Here is a 13,073-nt window from a genome sequence, read left to right on the forward strand (position 1 = left end):
TTGTGTCGTTCATACATCAGTGATGATATTATTCGCTCACAGTTTTCTGACAAGCACATAATAAAAATCTTTGAAGCATAGGGAAATTAGGGTGTGCATTTAAATAGCGACGATCCTTTCACGCAAATAAAACGAATATTTACGTTTACTATTATTTTTCGTGAATATTGATATCAAATATGTACAATAACAGAAAGTAAGAATTTTTTGAAAGAGGTTTCTAGAAAATAAGAACAATTTATATTTTTAAAGGTCTTTCAAGCGTCTGCATGACCGATTTTTGTGTTTTGGACGTCTTCCGATGAAGGACAGCGCGGCCGTCTAAAAATAGAAACCAATGGAAAATGACATAACATTGTCAATAGGACCCGTAAGTAGGTCACGGCACTTCGCGAGAGATTACGTAGTTTAGAACTTCCGGTGACAAACAACGTTTTTCGGCAATGGCGGTAACACTGTTACATGGGGTATGCCGTTGATAATCATACTCGACACTCGCTGTGTGAATCAGAAACCTATGCCATGTAACAGACTATGGACTGCTGGAGCACTGTGGCAATGCTGCATGAATAGCACGTGAATATTTGCCAAACAGATGCAGAGTTGTCACAGCGTCGTCTTCAGGCTGGCCCATTCATTAGTCGAGGTAAGTATGTTACATGGATTTCTTTGTTTTCATTTAAAGGCTGGTATTGTTTAAGCATGGCACGCACAGTAAGGGTGGAGTTGACATGTGTGCAGATTGGCGAATCGTTTGATTGCATTTGATATCTTACAGTGGGATTTTATTGTCCCCCGGAGTGGGGACCTAATAAAATATGGCAGGCAGGTATCCGGTATAATGCATGTGTACCAAAAACTGTGTCAATAAAATATCTTGCAGTTGGAATTATCCAGAAGATAACTTAATGTGCAATGAAAATCCAGGTGTAATTCTAAAAAGATAAATGTAATGAATTAAATAATAATTTAATTACATGTAAACAATGATGATTATATCCACACTTTGATTGATACCAATAGCTCTGAAACACTGAATAGGTGTCTCTCACAAATGTATTCTGTAATATGAGCTTGATTATTATATTATTACAACCCCATTTAGCATTTGGTTGTGGTGCAGCATGTTCAGTTAAACATAACATCATGCTTAATGTATCAATAATATCTTGATGTCAACATTGTAAGGAACTGTTTACATTTTATATCATACTTGGTCTCACGTGTGTTGTGTATTTTTTTCAGTTGGAACAGATGCACATCTTTAAGAGGAGAAAGGAGGAATAAATTTCTTTATCACCACAATTACTATTGACATCAAGAGCAACACAAACTGAAACAAATCTTCAGATTTCTTTTAACATCTGGTGGTCAAGCAATATACTAGTAAATTGCAAATGAAGAAACAGCAAGTCATTGAAGTGTTGTATATACAGTTGTAAAACATATTAAAGCCCTACACATCATCCTTTGGACACTTGCTGGAACAGGAAATGCTTGTAACCAGCAAGGTGTTGTGGAAAGTCTTGTGACATCTTGGAACTCTCAGATAATTCAGTGAGAATTTAGATGAGTGACCATGAAAGAACATTTGTATTCCAGATGATACTGTTACAGTATTTTTTCAGGTTTAGCGTCTGAAATGCAAAGAATGTTTGATATGTTATGAGTAATTATGTCTTTGGAATAAAATTGCAGAATAGTTCTAAAACTTGTTTATTGTTTTTTAAGTGTGCATAAAGCAAGCACAAACTGAATGGTTTGGAAGATTTCTGCTTTTAGCCATGATATTGATTTGACAGTAAATATACAATGATGGATGTAGGAGATTAGATTTTCAGTGTATATAGCAAAGGTTTCCAAGTGAGAGAGTTGGGTTTTACACCATTTTTAGCAATATTCCAGCAACATCATGCTGGGGAGAGCAGCAATGGGCTTCACACTTTGCACACGTGGGGAATCAAACCCGGGCCTTCAGTGTGACAAGTGTCAACGGTTTAACCACTAGGTTACCCTACTACTCCAGTTTCCATGAAAAAACATGCTTACCAATGAAAAGTTAAACTTAATCAATGGCATAGGCATGTGATTCTACATGACATGGAATTTTGTTGAAATATGAAATTCTTTGTTTGTATTTGCTGTAAGATTACAACACTGGTTCACAGCACAATAACCAGTACACATTATTCTTTTCCATAATTTTAAAACCTATTGGTCTAACTGTATAGTAGAAAATATGGAATGCCAGTTACCAACCTTGGCCTCATTGGCAGAATATTTGGAATATATAAGTTACTAAAAATGGGTGAAAAACACTATATTACATGACAAGTAATCATACTCATGCTGCTATCAGCCAGTGTCTGCAGAATCTACAGTCATGACATAGTATATATGCACATTTAGTTTCCCCATGTATTGATCAGTATATTTTACAATACAGGAAATGTCTTTGAATGATTACTCCATATTTTGAGTGTATTTGGTCTTGCATTTTTGCCAATTGTGACTTGAAGATGCTGTGTGCTGCTTCATATTTTGCTTACAGCATAGCAGAATCTCACCCCTGCATAACCAAGAACTAAGTAACACTCATGTACTTTAGATCCTAGTACATAGTTCACTCACTCCAAGACATCTAGTACAAAGTGTAATAAATATTGTCCAACAACCAGTTTTTATATATCACCTCTAAAATGATGTTCACGTAATTTGATAAATAATTGTTTCATGATGAATATTCATAAGGCTGAGGGTTTTCACATTTTTGTTTTGAATATCTGACAGTAGTAACCGAAATAATTGTAACCATGCCATCAAGGTTATTTTGTCGAGCTGTTGATTGATTTGTGACACTATGACTTCTTGTGTGAATAAAAACGTCACCATAAATGGGAAAGTTCATATATTTATAAGAAAAATTATAATGTTACAAGAACTGCTATTTATTCCAGGCATTGGGAAAGACAGGGGCCATTTTGCACATTAGAATAAAAATGCCCCATTAAAATTTTGAAGTTTACTATTGATACAAGGGCAGTGGCCCATTCTAAATTCAGAAAATGGCTAATAATCCTGAAATTTTTGAAGGTCTCCATCCCAATCCCTGTATTCAATATATCATTATCAGTATATTTACAGCATGGCAAAGAAACAATTTGACACATGCAGACCCCCCTATCCAAAGTAAATTTATAATGCATTTTCTTTCACATTTGCAAAACCAAACAAAAAAATATTTCTTGTATCTTTGAGTCATTCTGTCACCTGAACTTGCATACAATCATCCCTTGGACTTGGAAGAGAGTAAAATTATTAAGCCTACCAACTAGTTTACAAAGTATTTATATTAGTACCTCAAGTATTTATACACATGCATTTTACATTGCATAAAGCCAATTGTCTTTATTGAATATTTTGTAACTATTCCAAATTAAAAAACTATTTTTTACATTTCAATATTGATATTTGTTATAAACTATTTGATCTCAAATAGTTCCTAACAAATATAAATATATCGAATATGTAAAAAATAGTTTTTAATTTTGAATAGTTACGAAATATTGCTGCAGCATAACAAATGAATTTAGAAAGTAAATAACAAATTAAACAAACAAAAATATTCTAATTTGGAATTACATACTTTAATTGAAAAGGGAAATGAGACAGAGTCAATGTGGCCAAATATCAATAGAACATCAGCTTGATAAAGTTGGTAGCACATGGCTGTTTACTGAATAGCAGTATATTAATTAATAGTTTTATTAATTCAATATAAATACAGATTACTCAAATGCATTTTACGTTAACCATTTCATTGATTCCCGAAATATGTTTAGTGACAAACACTGTCCGCGATACTGAAAAGAAACACGTTTAGCGATAGAACTGCACTGGTTGTCAAAAATATATTATAGCTAAAGAAAGGTACTCATATGTTTTCGAATTGACTCATGGTTGTCGGTTGTCAGTAAGGAACCGATAATCCTTGAAGGAATAATAATTTTTCGATCTTATCGTCCCCAAATCATCCAATTATTACGACTGTCACCAGCTGTGACAGCCAAGCATGGTAGTACAATTGGTCCGGTCTAGTAAGGTCATATTAGGCGGTCGCGCAATTTGGCACCACAACTGGTTCTTGCGTATTCGCTTGTCACACACTCCGGCACAGCGATGACTTAACATAACATCGCTGCCACAGGCTAATTTGCATATCACGTGACCGGACTTTTCTCTTGTTTGTAATCAAACGCGCATATTCATAATTAGAAGAGACTGGACCCACGAAAGCTTTTCGGCGCTCTCTTCATAATGTTTTACATTGTTACATATATATTCTTCCACAACTGCGACAGTTAGGTCTATGACAGTACATATTTAGATATCAAACTGGCTGCATCGTTTGCTCTCCGTCGGCTTCGATGACAGCACGTGGAGCCGTACAACCTATGTAAACAAAGGATCGCTACGCAAATCGAAATAGTGTTACATGTTTAATAAAACTAATTCATTCTAGAGTAAAACAAATCTGCACATTATATTAAATGAACGGTGCAAGATGTGACGAATCGTCACACTTTTCTGGCCTGTGGCAGAGGTACTATGCTGGCTTGCCGCATGGAACTCTGGGTAGGAGAGTGCGCTTGTCACCGGAAATCTAGAAGCGGAAGTAGGGCCTCGCGAGACTTACGGGCCCTATGTTGGCTTTTCGTAGGCCTTCTCGGCCATCGTCTCTTTGGCCTGTACCGGCTCGTATATTCCGATATGCGAGACGGGGCCCAGCTTACTAAGCAGATAAGCAGGGCCCCGTCTCGCATATCGCAATATACTAGCTTTGTCGAACGTTAGCGCGCGCAAAAAGAGCCGGGAACCAGCTTACTAAGCAGACTGCTTCAGGAGGTCAGATACGGTTGATCGTCCAATCTTCACATCAAACTTCTGCTCTGCAAAAGTGATGACTTCTTGTTGTGTTGTCTGGGGTTGTCTTTCTTCAAAAGGAAATTTCTTTCTTGATCAATGGGCGTAACTTCTACAAGGGGTCGCTTAGCAGGTGGTGTACTCGTGACAAACATCTTGTGATGAAAACTCGTGTCGGTTGTAAACATTTTATACAGCTCGCTCTACTGTTATTTCTTGATTAAATCGTCTCAAATAATTATCCTGTGTTCCTAATTGACAAGTGTGATGTTCACCGACGTCAGTGTCAAGTAGCCAGTAAGGCACACGCTAATTACCACTCACGTGTGATTGTTTGTACGGTCGGATCATCCGACCGGCTGTTTTGATTGTCGGATTAACGAATGTTTTTACAATGTATTTACAATAATCAGTTGCTAGATTGGTGTGTCGGAGTCGGAACGCGAGAATGTCGGATTAACGAGAGTAATTATCACTGTTTTAAATGGTTCCGTAATTTTTTGTCGGATTAACGTGATTGTCGGATTAATGAGTATCGGATAAACGAGAGCTGACTGTAGTATGATTGTAAATATCGTGACAACGTAAACAAGCAACACACTTTCGAAGAGCTTATATATTTACAAAATATCCAGTAAACAGTCATTTGTTTTAACAACAACTACCCATCCATCAAATATCATTGGATAAAATAGGTGCAGTCGACAGAGAAAATAATTCCAATGGCTTCGTAAAAGTAGACTAAATATAGAAGTGTGACGTCACTTCATTGTATATTTCCCACGTGATGGTAACGCACTCTTAAACCTCATGTATTGATTAATGACGAAAGTGGCATGTGCTGCTTCATTGTGGCATTGAACCGTTATCGCACGTGTTGTTCACGTGATCCTGAAGAAGATTCACAACTTTTGGATAACCCCAACCCCACCCATCACCACCACCACCCCACGCCCCATCCCCTACTGTATTAGCTTTTGCAAAATACAAACATCCTTGAAATAAAAGACAGAATAAAATATGACACAATTTTATTTAAGTATTTGCTTCATGTGAAGACATCCAAAACCGTGTACAGGAGAACATCCCTAAGCGCTGAAATAACAATAAAAACAGTTAGTGAGTATACCTTTCTGGTCCATGTGACGTACAGGGTATGACTTAATATAACGGTACGCGTGGAGGATATTGTGTATATACACTGTATATAGAGGTATTATGTAGATATAATAGTATATACACTTGATGTTAATGGAATATACATACAATATACCAGCACATTGGAACGTGGCATGTGATGTAGATACAAAAGTGCAGGACAGTGAGTGAGTGGGTTTGGTTTTACGCCGCTTTTAGCAATATTCCAACAATATCACGGTGGGGGACACCAGAAAAGTATTTGGATTCACGCATTGTACCCATGTGGGGACACGAAACCGGGTCTTTGGCGTGACGAGCGAACGCTTTAACCGCTAAGCTATCCCACCGCCCCTTACATGGTACGGGGATAGGAGAAAGCAAAGAAATGGGAAGACAGAGAGGGGGGAAATGGGTGGAAGAGCAAACAGAACATTGAGGGGGAATTGAGACAAGCGATTAGAGAGAGAGAGAGTGAATCCGGGAAAATGGTTTTACGCGTCTGTTGGCAATATCAGGACGGGGAACCAGACAAAGGCTTCACACATTGAGGCAACAGGGGAACAGAAAGCGTGGCCGAGAATTACTAGGTGACCAGTATGAAACTCACTTTGGGCAGGTACAGACGTCATTGTGATGGTCACAGTGGGCTCCATGTGCGCAGGAAGCACACTCAGCAACGCAGAAGTCGTGTCCACCATGTGCCTCGTTCTTACAGGAGCCCGCACACTGCTGGCCACTCACCTCGCCTGGTGAACATTCAGGGACGGCGTTAAAGTTGTCATTTAATAAGAATAGATTACAGATGAGCACTCTCAGAGACAGTTAACCCTTTAGCGAATACGGCCAGATATTTCTTTCTTATGAACATAAGCGAATGTCCAGTTGAGAAATGGTTTAAACATGATTTCATACCAAAACAATCATATTTTATTGTCTTTTTCGAATAAGCTTTTAAGTAATTTCCAATGTGAAAACCTTATGCTGATTACAGACTTCTTTCCAAACTAAAGCTAAGATGACTGAGATGAATGCAGTTTATATTGCAGCTGTTTATCCTAAGTATTCTTTTAACACACGACCGGTAACATTGACACCAATACAGAATAAATACAAACTTGTATTAGATATAAATAAATTGTAAAAAGGAATAAAGGAAACTTTGATATACATACAACCGGAGTGGTTATTCACTTAGGTCGCTCGGTCGCAGGGACGCACTCAAGCACACAGAGCACAGAGAGAGAGAGAGAGAGAGAGAGACATTAACATTCCAAGCTGCTTCAATCAGCGATACACCCAATTGACACCAATTTATCACTTTTCTCGGAGCTGCTTACCAGCGTTGAGGGTGAAGACTGCAATGACCAGGAGAAGAGCGAGATACTTCATGTTGTCTGTTAGTGGGTATAGCGTCTTGGACAGCAACCGGGGCTTATATAGTTGACGTGACGTGTGGGAATGCAGTCATAATGCAAGATAATCAGAAGTTGTGTTTTTTAACGGAGACGCCAGTTTGAACCCTGCTACTCTATATACAACAAGACATCTGTTGGAACAGTTCGCCACAACCAAGTTAGTGTTTTTTGTCAACCACACAATCTCTCTACGACGCTAGATTACAGGATATTTGCATTCGTCTCACATACTGTGTACAACTTTCACAAACTCCCATTCTGCTGTCATGAAGCTGAATTACGTGAACAATATTTAAAACGTTTTAACCTAACATAACAAGCTATCACTGAACACTACAAACATGCTATATTCCACGAAACTATTTCGCACATTGCATTCACACTATGCTGGCCACTTTGCCTGGTTTACTTTGACACAGTTCGTGACGTCAACATTTTGCCGTTCCCTGACCACTGCTCACAAACAGACAGCTGTTCCCACAGATCACAAGACCTTATCTCTTCACACACAATTACACAATTACAGTTCTTCGCTATCTCCTCGCGTGCTTGTGTTTTACTATATATATAAATATTGCTTCATGTCGAAATCAGCACTGTTCCAACTGTCTCACAGTGATGACGGACTCAGCCAAACATGGATAACAGCAGGACCATCGATTCACAATCTGACACAGATGATGCGGATAATCTGCCAGGTCACACACTGCAACTGTCCCATCATAGACTACTTGCAGCTTGTTCTGCGCGTCCCCTTATATTGCGCTGGGCTGTCAAGAATCTCCACCGAATTCTGAACCGCGAAGAATTGATCTTCAGTAACCCATGTTTGTCGTAAGAGGCGACTAACGGGACCGGCTGGTTGCATTGGTTGACACATGTCATCGTATCACAGGTGCGTAGATCGATGCTCATTGTGTTCAACACAGGATTGTCTGGTCCAGACTCGATTATTTACGGACCGCCGCCATATAGATAAAATATTGCTGAGTGCGGCGTAAACTAAACTCACTCACTCCATGGAATGCTATGATAGTGACTAAGGAAGCGTTACTGAACTGAACCCCCATGCTGTACAAGATCCCGCCATATAGCTGGAATATTGCTGAGTGCGGCGTAAACCAAACTCACTCACTCCACGGAATTCTACGATAGTGACTAAGGAAGCGTTACTGAACTGAACCCCCATGCTGTACAAGATCCCGCCATATAGCTGGAATATTGCTGAGTGCGGCGTAAACCAAACTCACTCACTCCACGGAATTCTACGATAGTGACTAAGGAAGCGTTACTGAACTGAACCCCCATGCTGTACAAGATCCCGCCATATAGCTGGAATATTGCTGAGTGCGGCGTAAACCAAACTCACTCACTCCACGGAATTCTACGATAGTGACTAAGGAAGCGTTACTGAACTGAACCCCCATGCTGTACAAGATCCCGCCATATAGCTGGAATATTGCTGAGTGCGGCGTAAACCAAACTCACTCACTCCACGGAATTCTATGATAGTGACTAAGGAAGCCTTACTGAACTGAACCCCCATGCTGTACAAGATCCCGCCATATAGATGAAATATTGCTGAGTGCGGCGTAAACTAAACTCACTCACTCCACGGAATTCTATGATAGTGACTAAAGAAGCGTTACTGAACTGAACCCCCATGCTGCACAAGATCGTCATAGGATCGGTATTAACACCATTCGTTTACAGGGAGCAGAATGTCCGCAATTCTGAAGTTCGAGTGCGTATGTAATTGAAATTAAACGGAAAATGAATGGATAACATGAAATATCATCCCTACCAAAACATTTCACTGAAAGCATCCGAATGTTCACATGGCATATGAAACTATAGTCAAAAGTCTCATACCGCTGGAGTCCGTATATTATCAAAGTTAGCGTTATCGTTTATTATGATAAATAGTACTCTGAATGTAATCTGTCTGCGACGTTATCAATTAAATTGATAACGTCATATAATTTTTTTTCTCAACAAGAGAGTGAGTGAATGAATGAGTGGATTCCAAACTGATTTGCCCGATTTCTAGCTAAATCAAAGCTGTCAGTTCGAAGTATTGTATGTATGATATCCAACATTTGCCTCTTAAGGGATCAATCAGCATGGAAATGTGTAAATATTACAATCAATATATCCAGTCAGTAATACTGCACCAACGCTACCCGAGTTGATACTACTGTGAGCATATATTCCCCTGCAGTCAGAATGCTGGAGTAAGTGAATGAGAGAACAGCCTTCAAACTTCCCACTTGTCCGCTAAGACAAAATTGTGCTGAGAACACATAAAACTAAAGTGAATAGTAGTCCTGTTTGAGGTGTTTGACAGGTATATATCTGCTTCAGTTCTCAATGCTTCAGTTTGGCTTCAAAAAGGAACTGAATAAGACTGACAGACAATAGAAACAGTAAAATGATTGTCTTGATGAAGCAGGGCCAGTTAAAGTTGAAGACAAGTGAAAGGCGGTTTACACTACTCTTTGCTCCAGAGGTAGAAATCCCAACACATTAGTTAACATGTGACACATTTATTTGAAGTTGTACAGTACATTATCCAAACTATCTTTTCAATTACTTTATATCAGTAATACGTACAGTACAATATACAAATGAAACATACTTTGTATATTTTGCCAGTTACTATGTACAACGGTGTTATATATAAACAATGACAAGAGGTTCCCCAACATGACCGATGACAAGCTATGACATACAGCTGTACCATGCTATGTTGCCGTACTGAGGTCAATTTTACGATTTCAAAATTATCATGATCATTGCCTCTCATTTGTAGTCAAGGACACAACAGGCATGGAAACTCCCTCCCCCATTTCATCAATCAATGTAAAACATTCATCATGATGAATGATGTAATTTCTGTGTAGCTTTTTGGTTAAATAATACTAATAATTATAAAAATTGCCCTATACTTCTGTCCCACTCTTAAACCTCATGTATTGATTAATGACGAAAGTGGCATGTGCTGCTTCATTGTGGCATTGAACCGTTATCGCACATGTTGTTCACGTGATCCTGAAGAAGATTCACAACTTTTGGATAACCCCAACCCCCACCCATCCCCACCGCCACCCCACGCCCCATCCCCTACTGTATTAGCTTTGCAAAATACAAACATCCTTGAAATAAAAAGACAGAATAAAATATGACACAATTTTATTTAAGTATTTGCTTCATGTGAAGACATCCAAAACCGTGTACAGGAGAACATCCCTAAGCGCTGAAATAACAATAAAAACAGTTAGTGAGTATACCTTTCTGGTCCATGTGACGTACAGGGTATGACTTAATATAACGGTACGCGTGGAGGATATTGTGTATATACAGTATATAGAGGTATTATGTAGATATAATAGTATATACACTTGATGTTAATGGAATATACATACAATATACCAGCACATTGGAACGTGGCATGTGATGTAGATACAAAAGTGCAGGATAGTGAGTGAGTGGGTTTGGTTTTACGCCGCTTTTAGCAATATTCCAACAATATCACGGTGGGGGACACCAGAAAAGTATTTGGATTCACGCATTGTACCCATGTGGGGACACGAAACCGGGTCTTTGGCGTGACGAGCGAACGCTTTAACCACTAAGCTATCCCACCGCCCCCTTACATGGTAGGGGAGGGACATAGGAGAAAGCAAAAGAAATGGGAAGACAGAGAGGGGGAAATGGGGAAGAGCAAACAGAACATTGAGGGGAATTGAGACAAGCGATTAGAGAGAGAGAGAGAGAGTCCGGGAAAATGGTTTTACGCGTCTGTTGGCAATATCAGGACGGGGAACCAGACAAAGGCTTCACACAATAGAGGCAACAGGGGAACAGAAGCGTGGCCGAGAGGGTACTAGGTGACCAGTATGAAACCTCACTTTGGGCAGATACAGACGTCATTGTGATGGTCACAGTGGGCTCCATGTGCGCAGGAAGCACACTCAGCAACGCAGAAGTCGTGTCCACCATGTGCCTCGTTCTTACAGGAGCCCGCACACTGCTGGCCACTCACCTCGCCTGGTGAACATTCAGGGACGGCGTTAAAGTTGTCATTTTAATAAGAATAGATTACAGGATCAGATCTCAGAGCACTCCAGGCAGACAGTTAACCCTTTAGCGAATACGGCCAGATATTTCTTTCTTATGAACATAAGCGAATGTCTGATTACAGACTTCTTTCTTTTTTTCTGAAAACTTAAAGCTAAGATGACTGAGATGAATGCAGTTTATATTGCAGCTGTTTATCCTAAGAATATTCTTTAACACACGACCGGTAACATTGACACTAATACAGAATAAATACAAACTTGTATTAGATATAAATAAATTGTAAAAGGAATAAAGGAAACTTTGATATACATACAACCGGAGTGGTTATTCACTTAGGTCGCTCGGTCGCAGGGGACGCACTCAACACCACAGAGAGAGAGAGAGAGCGCGCATTAACATTCCAAGCTGCTTCAATCAAGCGATACACCCAATTGACACCAATTTATCACTTTTCTCGGAGCTGCTTACCAGCGTTGAGGGTGAAGACTGCAATGACCAGGAGAAGAGCGAGATACTTCATGTTGTCTGTTTAGTGGGTATAGCGTCTTGGACAGCAACCGGGGCTTATATAGTTGACGTGACGTGTGGGAATGCAGTGATAATGCAAGATAATCAGAAGTTGTGTTTTTAACGGAGACGCCAGTTTGAACCCTGCTACTCTATATAAAACAAGACATCTGTTGGAACAGTTCGCCACAACCAAGTTAGTGTTTTTTGTCAACCACACAATCTCTCTACGACGCAAGATTACAGGATATTTGCATTCGTCCTCACATACATGTACAACTTTCACAAACTCCCATTCTGCTGTCATGAAGCTGAATTACGTGAACAATATTTAAAACGTTTTAACCTAACATAACAAGCTATCACTGAACACTACAAACATGCTATATTCCACGAAACTATTTCGCACATTGCATTCACACTATGCTGGCCACTTTGCCTGGTTTACTTTGACACAGTTCGTGACGTCAACATTTTGCCGTTCCCTGACCACTGCTCACAAACAGACAGCTGTTCCCACAGATCACAAGACCTTATCTCTTCACACACAATTACACAAATTACAGTTCTTCACTATCTCCTCGCGTGCTTGTGTTTTACTATATATATAAATATGGGCTTCATGTCGAAATCAGCACTGTTCCAACTGTCTCACTGAAAGTGATGACGGACTCAGAAACATGGATAACAGCAGGACCATCGATTCACAATCTGACACAGATGATGCGGATAATCTGCCAGGTCACACACTGCAACTGTCCCATCATAGACTACTTGCAGCTTGTTCTGCGCGTCCCCTTATATTGCGCTGGGCTGTCAAAGATCTCCACCGAATTCTGAACCGCGAAGAATTGATCTTCAGTAACCCATGTTTGTCGTAAGAGGCGACTAACAGGACCGGCTGGTTGCATTGGTTGACACATGTCATCGTATCACAGGTGCGTACGTAGATCGATGCTCATGCTGTTCAACACAGGATTGTCAGGTCCAGACTCGATTATTTAC

At 39.7% G+C, this 13,073-nt stretch overlaps 3 long non-coding RNA genes across 4 annotated transcripts in view; all 3 read right to left on the reverse strand.

The window, feature by feature from the left end:
* The window catches only part of LOC124257435, a 38,366-nt gene extending 30,464 nt beyond the window's left edge, over positions 1 to 7,902 (reverse strand). The window contains exon 1 of one of the 2 annotated variants that reach the window (XR_006893273.1): positions 7,888 to 7,902. This is a non-coding gene — a long non-coding RNA (uncharacterized LOC124257435). Of the gene's footprint in view, positions 1 to 7,848; positions 7,864 to 7,887 lie in introns of those variants that run through there. The other variant, XR_006893272.1, reaches the window with a different exon arrangement.
* LOC124257436 lies at positions 5,938 to 7,574 on the reverse strand. Its single transcript, XR_006893274.1, has 3 exons — positions 7,401 to 7,574; positions 6,671 to 6,809; positions 5,938 to 6,018 (listed from the first exon to the last, which is right to left on the reverse strand). It is a non-coding gene; the product is annotated as an uncharacterized LOC124257436 (long non-coding RNA).
* Positions 7,903 to 10,653: 2,751 nt separating the features above from the next.
* LOC124257391 lies at positions 10,654 to 12,134 on the reverse strand. The gene is made up of 3 exons (XR_006893256.1): positions 12,030 to 12,134; positions 11,390 to 11,528; positions 10,654 to 10,734 (listed from the first exon to the last, which is right to left on the reverse strand). It is a non-coding gene; the product is annotated as an uncharacterized LOC124257391 (long non-coding RNA).
* Positions 12,135 to 13,073: the final 939 nt, after the last annotated feature.

This window comes from Haliotis rubra, unplaced genomic scaffold (genome assembly GCF_003918875.1).
Source record: "Haliotis rubra isolate DU_JTF1 unplaced genomic scaffold, ASM391887v1 Scf66, whole genome shotgun sequence".
NCBI lineage: Eukaryota > Metazoa > Mollusca > Gastropoda > Lepetellida > Haliotidae > Haliotis > Haliotis rubra.